The sequence below is a fragment of the Apium graveolens genome, chromosome 8, assembly GCF_009905375.1.
Source record: "Apium graveolens cultivar Ventura chromosome 8, ASM990537v1, whole genome shotgun sequence".
Classification (NCBI taxonomy): Eukaryota; Viridiplantae; Streptophyta; class Magnoliopsida; order Apiales; family Apiaceae; genus Apium; species Apium graveolens.
The window spans coordinates 137,569,533-137,583,752 of record NC_133654.1 but is presented as its reverse complement, the minus strand read 5'-3'; positions in this window follow the sequence as shown (position 1 = coordinate 137,583,752).

Sequence of the window (14,220 nt, the reverse complement as noted above, 5' to 3'; positions counted from 1 at the left end):
TCACGCTCAGGGGCCATAATATCATCAACAGGGTCAACATCCCTCACAGGCTCCACTGGTACCTGACACAATAGGCAAGGTGTTACTAACTTAGAGTCGGATTTCCCTTGAGGGTAAAACTGTCAAGACTACCCATGTAGCCTGACGACAAACTCGACTTGAGCTCTAATTGATTATTTATTATCCTTATGTCTATATATTTTACATCCTATCATTTCCAAGATTTGATAACCTAAGGCTCTGATACCATTTATGTGGCGCCCCAAAATTAGGGGTCAAGGATCTAGGAGGCCACGCCATCTTGAATACTATATAACACTTATCTCGTATCATAATATATAAATACTCACACTTTTACAACCCCACACTTATCACACACACACACTTATAGGTTATTGTCTTGGAAATGGACCATTCATCACTAGAGTAAATCAATCCCCAAAGTGATAATTATTACAACCCAAAAGTAATTAGGTCTTACCGGGAAAATAACCTTTAAATAAGGTTAGTACGGCGGCCAAATATTTGTTTCTTATTCATTATCTTACATAAGTCATACTTGTAAATAAGCCGGACTAAAAATAACTGAAAACCAATCCAGCTTATTCGATCTACCTGAGGTACAGCACCAAACATCCTACGGAATAGGTGGCCATTTCATACCATTTCCTGGCTGTGAGTGTCATGATAGGCATCTTGATTCACTGTTGTGTTGTGTCAATTTAAGAAAATAAGTATGAGCTATAATGTCCAGTATAATAATATACAGTATGAAATGACTGTATGATAAACTCAAGTATAATGTTATATACGATAGATGCATTTTATTAAAAATAGTTTTCCTTGGTGATACACACCTTCTTTTTAAAAACAATTCTTTAGTAGATTTATTATCCTGCGAATACCTTAATGGTAAACCCAGCACCTAGGCTTAGGTTACGGTATTACATCACAATTCCAATTGGAAGAATTTTAGGACATTCACTGGAGCCACCGCATACGATGATCAGTTGTACTACAGAAATAGTAACCTTTTCTACATATAGAGGGACGACTTCCTTACTCTCGGTTATCACCCTAGCCGCATTCGGGCTTTATATGCTTCCACATTCCACCCGGGTATGTTTTGCATACTTTGTATGTCCTTCAGTAAACATGGTACCTTCTCATACGGAAAATTAATATAGCAGTCTCCCCAGTCCACAAAATATTGCATCTCTACCCCTCCTTTGTCCTTTTAAGATACCTATCATATACTTGGAATCATTGAACTATATCGAAGTTCCCCAAGCGTTTTGCTTGTTGATAGGCACATCTCATCTCATATATATATATATATGTATGTACTTCCGAAAGTTTTCGGAGGAAGTACTAAGGATGTGAGTTTTGAAACTATATTCAAAATATTTAAAATAAGTCTAGATAATATTCTCCGACGATCTGAAATTATTTGAATGATTTTCCCAAAATCAGAAAGTAATTTAAATCAGGTTTTACGATTTTTAAATCATATTAAATCATTTAATAAATAATTAATAAATAAATATTAACCATTAAATAATTAAACCTCGAATAATTATACTTTAAAAGAATATTTGAAATAATATTCCTCAACTAATTTATGTTTAAGTAATTTAAAGTAATCTTTAATAATTAATCGAGTTTGAAATAAATAATCATTGGATAATAATTCTCATATTTTAAATGAATAAATGAATTAATATCCATCATTCGGGCATTTAAATATAGTTGAGGGAATACGATTTTTGAAAATCGTTTTAATAAAAGTTTGAGGTATTAAATGTTTCGCAAGTGGACGTCGAGTCCCTTGGAACACAACTACTACGGACTTTAATCGTCCTAAAATATCACCGGAATTATTCCCGGGTTTTTATTTTAAAATCCCGACCGACTCTCGGTCTTATAATTATATGTCACGCTCGTGACGGCGTTAAACATTCTACGACATATACATATCGTACAACATCGCTACATTATGCGAAAACTCAATTACTTAGAATCATGGCAATCATTGCATTTATGCAAGTGATAATAAATAAATACTTTCACAACACAGCAGTATATGGAGTTGGGTTCGTAAACTTTCCTGGGTATCTCGAGGTGGAGGATGCTCTAGGGTCCGCTCGAAAATCTATAACCATAAATATAAACTGTTTCGTTAGATCTCGTTCTAATTTACGGCGACTCTACTCATATGCTACTTATTATTCTTTTTCTCACTGATTTTGCCCTTATTAATTTTTTAAGTACTTATTCATGTCACGGTCACTTCCTTTTCGAAGTACCTTATGTCCGTTTATATTTTCATCGTCGGCTCCGCTTATGAATTCTAACGGCTTTCCAATCGCGCGGTCTTGGTTCCGATATTTTTATAAAATTGAAAAATCATTATTTTCACTTGTACTTTTTATAGAAGTTAAGAAACTCTATTTACTACTCTCTGTAAAACTTTTATGATTTATGAATGCTTTTAAGATCATTTCTATTTCCAAAGTTCGTAATTCGTAGCAGTTTTTATCGCGTAAATCACTTTTAGTAAAACGGTCATAACCTTTGATCCGTAAATTGGAATCAAGCGATTCAAATGCCTAAACGATCCTTATAACATTTTCTATCATAATAAAGTGTTATTTTCCAAGAAACTATAGTTTATATCCTCGTAAATTTCTGCAGAAACTTAATGTTATGTTTGTTCATTTTAGCGAGATTACGATTACAATCCGAGTTTCGTTTACGCCTTAAATCACTATACTAACACCAACAATCATCAAATCATCATCACCACACTAACTCCTCTCAAGAACATCATGTTCTTGAGGCAACAATCATCAACCTTAAATCTACTTAACTAAACATCAAGATTACAACAAATCATTCACCAAAACTATGTTTACAACTATGTTCCAAAAGATTCTTGAACTTAAACCTTAAATAAAGATGGGTCAAAGATTTATACCTTTCTTGAAAGCTTGAGATGTGTTCTTGATGATGGTGAAGTCTTAGGAGTGCTTGGTAGGGTTTTTGGAACCTAAATCAACCATTAAAATCAAGAAACAAAAGAATAGTTACTATTCATACTATTCATTCTCATCTTTCTTGAATTTATTTAACCCATCAAATCTTGATAAAATGAGCTTAAAAATTTATATTACCTTAGTTTAGGATGTATGAAGCTTAGGAATTAATGAGGGATTTTTTCCATGATTACAAGAGAGGTTTTTGAAATTGATTTCTTGTTCCTTTTGATGAAGTCGAATGAAGAAGAAGAAGGTGGGGGAGTGATAATTTTGTGTTGTATTTCTTGAATGCTTCTTGCATAAGATTGTATTTGATTTGTATATCTCCTAGTATATGTCCTAGAACTAGAGTATGTTGGCATATCTTTGAACAAATCTTGCTAGCTTCCTAGGTTATAAGCTAGTCAACTTAGGTTACTATTTAATAAAGTAACCATGGTTAATTTTCTACCATAGTTGGTTAGCGTGATACGTTTATTTATTCATTTACGTATTTGTTCGGTCGCTTAATCGTTTTCGTAATAATTTCTTATAAATGGTTCACGGCGTAAATCCATTCGTATTCATTCTTTATGTTTTGAAGTATCGTTCTTGGATATAAATCCATAGGGTTTTAAATTTGTAATTATATTGTGATTCCCGTAATCCTCGATGGTTCGTAAATACGGTCATTTTTCAAAGTTCGTTTTCTTCGAAAACTAATAGCGTTTACATACACTCATTTGGTACGTATAATCGTGTTATCAAATCTGAAACTCAATATCTTGTGCACAACATAGTGTGGGCTAAAAACTTTTCACCGTCTGCCAGGGTTACTATTCATGAAGTGTTTTTACAAAGTCTCAAAAATTCGAGTTATTACTTGATTCTCTACCAATGATGCATAAGTAGTATTAGCCATAATACGTTGATTGGCATGCATTGATATCTTTTGAAATAACTCCAACTCATAGGCTTTCAAAACCCCATAAAATATACCATAGCTTATTTTGGATAGATGTCTTTCCTCGGTGAAGAAATTCTATTATCTAGAAGAGACAATAAGAGCTTCATGATCAACTCCTCAATTTCATAGATCTTCCCATGAAGCTTCAGAGCATTTATCAACCTAATAAGTCTCTCAAACAATTCTGTAATGTATTCGTTAGGCTTTTCCATCAAGGCTTTATACTGAGAGACAAGAATTTGCTTCATGTTCTCTCTCACCTCCTCAGTGCCTTCACATAAGACCTCTATATGATCCTACATAACCTTGGAACTATCAATAGTGCCAAATATAACCAGATCCATATAGTCACAGATGATAATATCCATCCGAAGGCACTTTCTCCTTTTCGGTATCATTGTATAGAGATGGATATTTCGGAACAAACCTAGATGGAATAAATGTTGTTCCTTGAGTGGATTCATAAATCTTAGTCTGAGGGATAAATGGACCATACCTCAGTATGTCATGATATAGAGGATTAGGAACCTTGATGAACAACGTCATCTTCTTCTTTCATATAGTATAGTGCTCTCTATCGAATTCTAGGATCTTGATACTTCTCAGTTTTTGAGAACACTTTGTTCAAATAGATCTCTGACTGTATGTGTGTTTACAGCCTGCTAGCTGATACCACTTGTTAGAAAATAAGGATCTCATAACTGGGCAGATTGGGGTGAATGACTAGTTTCAAATTTTGAGAGATTTAGGTCAATTTACTTTATATAAGATATAAAGAAATTGATGTTACAACTTCATGAAAAAAATGTGTTTATGGCTTCTTCTCAAGAACAGTTTCTTTAGTTTGGCTTACAGAGAGAGAAAATATTACAATAAAATATGCTCTTTACTTCACACAACTGAAGATTGGATGTGCACAATATTGATAGAACAATGTACTACACAGTGTGCACACCCATTTACACATTGTCCACACCCATTTATAGTAAGAAATCATATTCTGTTAGAAGAAATGTAGCAGCTTTTTGAGGACCACTTTATTCCATTATTCGCTCTTGATCTTTTGTTGCGTGCTTTGTTTTCTTTATATCCCGGTTTGACTGTAGATTTGACACATGTCCATTGATCATCTCCATGCACAATGCTGTAGTGATGTGTTTATTTTTTTCTGATAATTTATACCTTCATTTGTCTTGTTGTGAAAGTGCCGAGTGAAGATATCATAAACTCTGTTTTTGTTAACTTTACGGTCCAATTTACTTTGACTTCTCGATATAGCATAACACTGAACTTCACGATATAGCATCTTTCTTGACTTCTCAGTGTAGCACATAATTAGACTTCTCGATCTGGAACAAGTTTGGACTTTTAGACATAACCCAAACTTGAACTTCACGATATGGCTGTAAACTAGACTTCACTATATGGCTTTGATAGACTTCACGATATTTCTATTCCATACTTCATAATATTGGACTTAAAGTAATTCTTGCAACTTATTGACTATATAAGTCTTCTTCCTTCAATTTGCTGCTTGAACAATCTTTATTAAACTTCTACCAAATTGATTTATTCTATAACTATTATGCACAAGACTGTTGCATAGAAATATCTAAGCTCTTATAGCATTTTGAGCTATCTTGAAGACAAACAAGTCAAAGTACATAGAATCTTATCACTAGTTCGAGTGGTAGACTCCATTTGATTATGTAAAGTGACATTGTATTTTGAGTAAGCTTGTTATAATGCTATAGACATGTCAAGTACCTAACATGATTTCAATAAATTTGAGAAAAAAAGACAATTATAATAATACAATATATAAATCTATGATTGTAAATACTAAAAATCGAAAGTAATCGGTAGAGATATCAATTTATGATTAATCGAAACAAATATATATTAGTCTTATTTACAACTACTATACCATTTAAAAATAATTGATAGTGATAAATTAAATTTTAAAATTTTGAATTCATCTGATATACGATATTGTAATTCAAAATCAAATCACATCGATATATTATTAAATAATAATGAATTTGAGGAGAATTTAAGTATTCTTGATGAAATTATGTCAGAAGACACCAACAGAAGGGAATTTCAAAAAAAACGAGGAGAGGGCTTATTTTCGAGTACAATCTTTGATTATCCCCATTCTTTTGCTATATTTTGTAACAAGTTTAATATATTAATGTTGTTTATGTAATTTAAGATCATGAAATATACCAATTATATATATAGGGGATAATCAAATACAAACAAAAAAATAGAAACTAAAAACTAATCTAAGTCATTAGATCAATCTAATATAATGGTCCCCCTACAAGCACAACACCCAACTAATTTGCACCCTCCCACACAGAATCTCAACTTTTCCCCTCCATTTTTAATTTGATTTTTCCCTTCAAACGGTAAGTTTTTTTAGAATCCGACTTAATTGTATATTTCTCCATCTCTCAACGATCGATTTGCATACCATATGTCTTATATTTCGAAGTAATTTAAAAAAAATTAATTTCTAGTTTCTACTCTAAAATTGGTTTTTATTTGAGTAGCCTCATATATATATATATATATATATATATATAAGTGTTCAAATGAGAACATCTCTTAAAATTAGAACTTAGACCCAATCTCTGTCACTCAATCTTTTTAACAACTTTTAATCTATACCACATATTCTTTAGCAGACTTCTATGTATACAAACATATGTATCTATTTTTTCCCCATTGTCCCCATAAATCATCTACCCATTTCTTCCTGGTCTAACTTTTATGTGACCTGTTTCTTCTTTTTTATGTACCTCTCTCGTTTCACTCTATTTTTCTTACTCATGAATCTATCTTTTTTTATCTTCTTCTTTAAATTTAGCGTGTTGATCTCTGTTAGATATATTTGATAATGTCATGGCTAATATGTTTTATGTTTAGCTTTCAGATCTTACTGAACAGGATAAATCAGTACTTAACTGTTGATCAGTACTTATACTGGAAGTCAGGACTTAAGGATATCAGTACGTATGTTATCAGGAGATAATCATCAGAAGATAGATATCAGAACTTAAGTGATGAAGGATAATCAGATAAGGACAGTAGCTGATTAAAGGAAACAAGATTGAGATAAACATAAGAAGAGATATGCATGAAGAAGGAATTCCATGAAGAATGAAATACTTGGAAGAAAAGATATCTGATTGATATATTTTAGGAAGCAGAATTATATTCCATATCAATTAGCGATTATCTTGTAACTGTGTAGTATATAAACACAGACATAGGGTTTACACTATAAGTGTTATCATTATTAAAGAAGATTATTCATTGTAACCCTAGCAGCTCTCGTGATATTTGTTCATCACTGAGAGGTAACAGTTCCATACTGTAACAGAGTTTATTGTTTCAATAAAGTTTGTTTTCTGTTACTTAAATTCTTAAAGTTCGATTTGAGTGTACTATACACTGTATTCACCCCCTCTACAGTGTGTGTGTGACCTAACAATTGGTATCAGAGCTACTCTGTTAACACACATACAGTTAAAGATCCAAACACAATCATGTCGGACATAGAAACTCCAACTAAGCCTACCACAACTGAGGAACCACCAAAGACACAAATTCAGAGTCGGTATGAGACCATCAGAGTCCCCATACTGAGACCATCTGAATATCCCATATGGAAGGTAAGGATGACCATGTTCCTGGAAGCAACAGATCCAGAATACCTTGATAGAATCAAGGAAGGCCCTCACAAACCAACCAAGCTTGCTGTTGCAGTTACAGGTGAAGCAGCAAAGACCGTACCAAAGGAGAAGAGTGATTATACTGCTGAAGACATAGCATCAATTGCTAAGGATGCTAAGGTACGACACTTACTGCATAGTGCCATTGATAATGTAATGTCAAACAGGGTAATCAACTGCAAGACTGCTAAGGAGATATGGGATGCTCTGGAAACAAGGTGTCAGGGAACTGACACAATTAAGAAGAACAGGAAGACAATACTCACTCAAGAGTATGAACACTTTGACTCAAATGCTAATGAGTCATTGAATGATTTATATGATAGATTTGTCAAACTTTTGAATGATTTATCATTGGTTGATAAAGAGTATGATCTTGAAGATTCAAACCTTAAGTTCCTGTTAGCTCTTCCTGAATGCTGGGATTTGAAGGCAACGACAATAAGAGACAACTACAATCTTGATGAAACAACTCTTGACGAAATCTATGGAATGCTCAAGACTCATGAGCTGGAGATGGAACAAAGAAGGAAGAGGAAAGGAGGAAAGTCAAGGATAGTTGCTCTTAAGGCTGAAGAAGAATTCCTCAAAGCAGCTTCCTCAAAGAAAGATAAGGGTAAAGCTCTTTTCATAAAGTCTGATACTGAGTCATCAAGTTCTGAGAGTAATGATGACTCGGATTCTGAAAGCTTGCCTGAGACTGATGCTGATGAGGAGATGATGAAGCTGTGTGCTCTTATGGTGAAAGGAATCACAAAGATTGAATACAGGAAGTTCGGGAAGGGAAAGAAGTTTTCCAGGAAAGGCATAAGTTCTGATAAGAAGAATTTCAGAAGATCTGAAGGCAGAGGAGGAAAGTCTGACAGAGGAGATTACACCAATGTTAAATGCTATAACTGTGGTGAGAAAGGCCACATATCTCCTGACTGCAAGAAGGTAAAGGGTGACAAAGGCAAGGCTCTTGTCACAAAGCAGAAAAGCTGGACAGACACCTCAGACTCTGAAAGTGAGGAGAACTATGCATTGATGGCAAATGCTGATAAAGAAAGTGCTGAGAGCAGTTCTGAAGCTGCTGAAACAAAGGTACCTCAGACTACTTATGCTTTTCATACTGATGATATTAATGAGTTGAGAAGATATCTTAAAACTATGTTTGTTAGCTATAGAGATCAAACTTTAACATGTGAAAGATTAACTTCTGAAAATCTTGCATTTAAGAAAAGGAATGATTTCTTAGAAAAAGAGTTAGTCATGTTCCATCAAACTCAGAAGGATAGAGATGATGCTTTTTATGTTAGGAATGAAGTGCTAAAATTAAATGAATCTCTAAAAACTGAGTTAGAAAAGGAAAGAGAGATTATCAGGACTTGGACTAACTCTGGCAAAACAACTCAAAATTTGCTAAGTAGTGGAAACTGGAAAGAGGGCTTAGGTTATGGAAAAGATAAGAAAGATAAAGGAACTGAAGAAATTAAGTCTGTTGATAAGCAAAAGCCAAAGTTAAAACCTGTTAAGTTTGTAACTGTAAAGTCTGAAAATGAAAAATCAGAAGTTACAAAGGAACCAACTTCTGACAAACTAAAACAGGAAAAGACAGCTGAAGTGAACATAGGCTTAATGACGAAGAAGCAGCTTAAACATAAGCTGAAAGATGTTAAGAATGCAAACAAGGTAAAATCACCTAGGAAAAATAGGAATGGAAAGGAAGGTGTGAATAAAAGCAATGATTATAAACATGTTCCTCATGCTCCTAGAAAAACATGTCATAACTGTGGAAGTTCTAACCATCTGGCTTCTTTTTGCAGGAAGAATAAGAATATTAACTCCTTACCTTCAAAATCAGGAGTTAAGAGTCAGTCTGTTAGATACAAACCACAAAATCCTTGTTTTCATTGTGGAAGTTTATGGCATTCCATTTATACTTGTAAGGAATATCATAGTTTGTACTATGATTATTATCAAATAAAACCTTCTTTGAAGAAAGTTTCCATTGTTCCTTCTAGTGTAAATTCTGATTCAAAGTTTGATAGTGTAAGTTCTGATAAGAAAAATGTTAACATAAACTCTGATGCTAAATCCGCTGCAAATGTTAACAAACTTAATAAGGCCAAAGGATCCAAGCAAGTCTGGGTCCTTAAAACTAATAATTAGTGGTCTTTGTGATTGCAGGGCAATAGGAAAAATATTCTAGTTCTGGACAGTGGATGTTCAGGACATATGACTGGAAATAAGGCTCTGGTATCAGACTTTGTGGAGAAAGTTGGACCAAGTGTTTCTTATGGAGATGGCAACATTGGAAAAACATTGGGTATGGCAATATCAATCTTGGAAATGTCATAATTAAACAAGTAGCTCTGGTCTCAGGACTTAAACACAACCTACTGAGTATAAGTCAAATCTGTGACAGAGGTTATCATGTTGATTTCTTTGAAGAACACTGTGAAATAGTGAGTAAATCTAAAGGCAAAGTTGTTCTGAAAGGATACAGGCGTGGTAACATTTATGAAGCTAAGCTTTCAACAAGTACTGATGGTTCTGTAATCTGTCTAATGAGTAGAGCATCAATTGAAGAAAGCTGGAATTGGCATAAGAAACTCTCTCATTTAAATTTCAACAATATAAATGAACTGGTCAAGAAAGATCTTGTGAGAGGATTGCCAAACACAGTATTTGCTCCTGATAGTCTTTGTGATTCATGTCAGAAAGCCAAACAAAGAAAATCTTCATTCAAGAGCAAGACTGAATCATCAATTCTTGAGCCTTATCATCTAATACATGTTGATCTATTTGGTCCAGTAAATGTCATGTCTATTGCAAAGAAGAAGTATGCGTTGGTCATAGTGGATGAGTTCACCAGATACACATGGGTGTATTTCTTGCACACAAAAAGTGAAACTGCATCTATCTTGATTGATCATGTCAAACAGCTGGATAAAATGGTCAAAGATTCTGTGAAAATTTTAAGGAGTGATAATGGCACTGAGTTCAAGAATTTGATAATGGAAGAGTTCTGCAAAAGCCATGGAATAAAGCAGGAATTTTCTGCTCCTGGAACTCCACAGCAAAATGGAGTTGTTGAAAGGAAGAATAGAACTCTCATTGAAGCTGCACGTACAATGCTTAAAGAAGCAAAGCTTCCAACCTATTTCTGGGCTGAAGCTGTGCAGACTGCTTGTTTTACTCAAAATGCAACACTCATTAACAAGCATGGAAAAACACCATATGAGATGGTGAAGAAAAAGAAACCAAATCTGAAATATTTTCATGTATTTGGATGCAAGTGTTTTGTTCTCAAGACTCATCCTGAACAGCTATCAAAGTTTGATCTAAAAGCTGATGAAGGAATCTTTGTTGGATATCCACTTTTCATAAAAGCCTTCAGAGTCTATAATTTGAGAACAAAAGTGGTCATTGAATCTATCAATGTCTCTTTTGATGACAAAAAGATTACTGGTCTTGAAGATTTCATTGACCATGATCAGCTGAGATTTGAAAATGAAGACTCAAATTCTGATACTGAAAATCCTGACAGTCTAAGTCCTGATACTGTAAACTTTGATGGATTAAACTCTGATGTTATTGAAACTGTGGTGACTACGTCAAAGGAAGATGCACCTATGCAGGGGGAGCATACTCAAGATCCTACCACATCTCAAGAAACATCAGAACATGCATCTGGCTCTTCAAGTTCTGATTCGTCAAGTTCTGATAAGCCAAGTTCTGATAGTGCTGAAAATCTAAATACTGAAGAATCCAACTCAGAGAGCATAGTTTCAGGGGGAGCATCAGAAAATAAAAATGAAGATAGCATGGATCATGGGGGAGCATCCAGTTCTGGAGAAAACCTTCCATCTGCAAGGAAGTGGATAAAATCACATACACCTGATTTGATAATTGGAAATCCTGATGCAGGTGTCAGAACTAGAACAGGTACTTCAAATGAATGTCTTTACAATTCTTTTCTCTCTCAGACTGAGCCAAAGAAAGTGGAAGAAGCTCTTCAAGATGCTGATTGGGTGTAAGCAATGCAGGAAGAGTTGAATGAATTTGAAAGAAACAAAGTCTGGACCCTAGTGCCAAGACCAAAGAATAGATCTGTTGTTGGTACAAAGTGGGTATTCAGAAACAAAACTGACAGTGATGGCATAATTACAAGGAATAAGGCAAGGCTGGTTGCAAAAGGATATTCTCAACAGGAGGGAATTGATTATGATGAAACATTTGCACCAGTTGCTAGGTTAGAAGCCATAAGAATATTTTTGGCTTATGCTGCTCACAAAAAGTTTACTGTCTTTCAAATGGATGTAAAAAGTGCTTTTCTCAATGGAGAATTGGAGGAAGAGGTATATGTTGAACAACCTCAAGGTTTTGTAGATACCAAACATCCAGATTATGTCTACAGGCTTGATAAAGCACTTTATGGACTTAAGCAAGCTCCTAGAGCATGGTAGAGACTTTAGCTCAGTTTCTTCTGGAAAGTGGATTCAACAGAGGGACAATAGACAAAATATTGTTCTACCTCAACCATGTAAAGGACTTACTTCTGGTCCAGATTTATGTTGATGATATCATTTTTGGATCTACAAATGACAAACTTTGCAAGAAGTTTGCCAAACTAATGCAGTCCAGATATCAGATGACTATGATGGGGGAACTTAGCTATTTTCTGGGCCTTCAAGTCAAGCAGAATGAGGAAGGCACTTTTATTTGTCAAACCAAGTACACCAGAAACTTGCTGAAGAAATTTGGAATGCAAGATTGTTCAAGTGCATCCACTCCAATGGCCACTGCTACAAAACTGGATAAGGATACCGGTAAATCAGTAGATATTACTGACTACAGAGGTATGATTGGCTCTCTACTCTATCTAACTGCTAGTAGACCTGATATCATGTATGCTACCTGTCTTTGTGCAAGATTTCAAGCAGATCCAAGAGAACCTCACTTAACAGCTGTAAAAAGAATCTTTAAGTATCTTAAAGGAACAGCTGCTCTGGGATTATGGTATCCTAGAGAATCAAATTTTAAACTAATAGGTTACTCAGATGCAGATTTTGCAGGGTGCAAAATTGACAGGAAAAGCACAAGTGGAAGCTGCCAATTTCTTGGAGGCAGATTGGTTTCTTGGTATAGCAAGAAACAAAAGTCAATTTCCATATCAACTGCAGAAGCAGAGTATATTGCTGCAGGAAGCTGTTGTGCACAAATTCTTTGGATGAAGAATCAGTTACTGGATTATGGGTTAACATATTTCAAAATCCCTATTTATTGTGATAATCAAAGTGCTATTGCTATGACAGGTAATCCAGTTCAACACTCTATGACAAAGCACATCAGCATCAGGTACCACTTCATCAGGGAACATGTGGATGAAGGTACAGTGGAATTGCATTTTGTTCCCACAGATCAACAACTGGCAGATATCTTCACAAAACCACTCTGTGAAGCTACTTTTACAAGATTGGTAAATGAACTTGGAATGGTTTCAGGTTCTTTCTCTAAATCTGCTTAGACTTGTTCTGTGTTATCAGACTTTATGCTCAGTATTTACAGAATTAATCTCATTGTATATTCTGTGCTTAATTGATAAATGTCTTTAAGTACTGACTGTTGTCTGATATATGTTTCTAAACTATGATAAGTGATATGTCTGTTCTAGTACCTATTCAATCCTATGAGGATAACTGTGCTAGATACTGACCTAGTAGTCTTCAATAAACAAATGATTCCATGTAAGAAGTAATTATTTCAGTGGAAATCTTATGACACTAGCAAATTCTGATAATTGAGCTTAGTTAAGTTTACTTTGTATATCTTATTACTAAATCACAAATTAGAATAATGCTACTCATCTGTTAAGATCTGATACTAGTAAAACTACTGAATGTACTAAGTGCTGATAAACCTCACTTATCAAAAGAAAAAGCAAAAAGATCAAAGAATAAAATCAGGTACTCCTTTGAGATCTAGAGTACAAATGTGGAAGGGACGACCCAAGTGCATTGCTGGTATTAAGTAGATATGCATTAGAAAAGCAAAATATTTTCTTGGTGACTTTTCACACTCTATGATTACTGGAGAAATACTCTGATAATAGCATAAATTCTGATAAACAGTCGTGACTCACTTACACTGAGAAGCCACTGTAAAATAGAATTTCAAAAGATGCATAAAATTAGCACAAAACAGTTGAGGTGGACTCAAGCATGAACTCATTCATCAGTGGGTTTCAGGACAATGACAGCTCCTTAGCAAAATTTTAGTTATGCCTTATTTTTAAGATATACTGAAGTGAATCAGACTTTACTCTTTGTCTGTTATTTAGCTTAATGCACACACTAATCACTCCATCTGAATGATGAAAATTTCTGTGGTGGTCTATGTTATTTTAGATAAACAGTCATTGTGTCACATTGCACTAATTCTGAGGACAAGTTCTAGTTACATGTTCTAATGATTAAATTCTGAAGTCTATAACTCAGAACTTGTATGA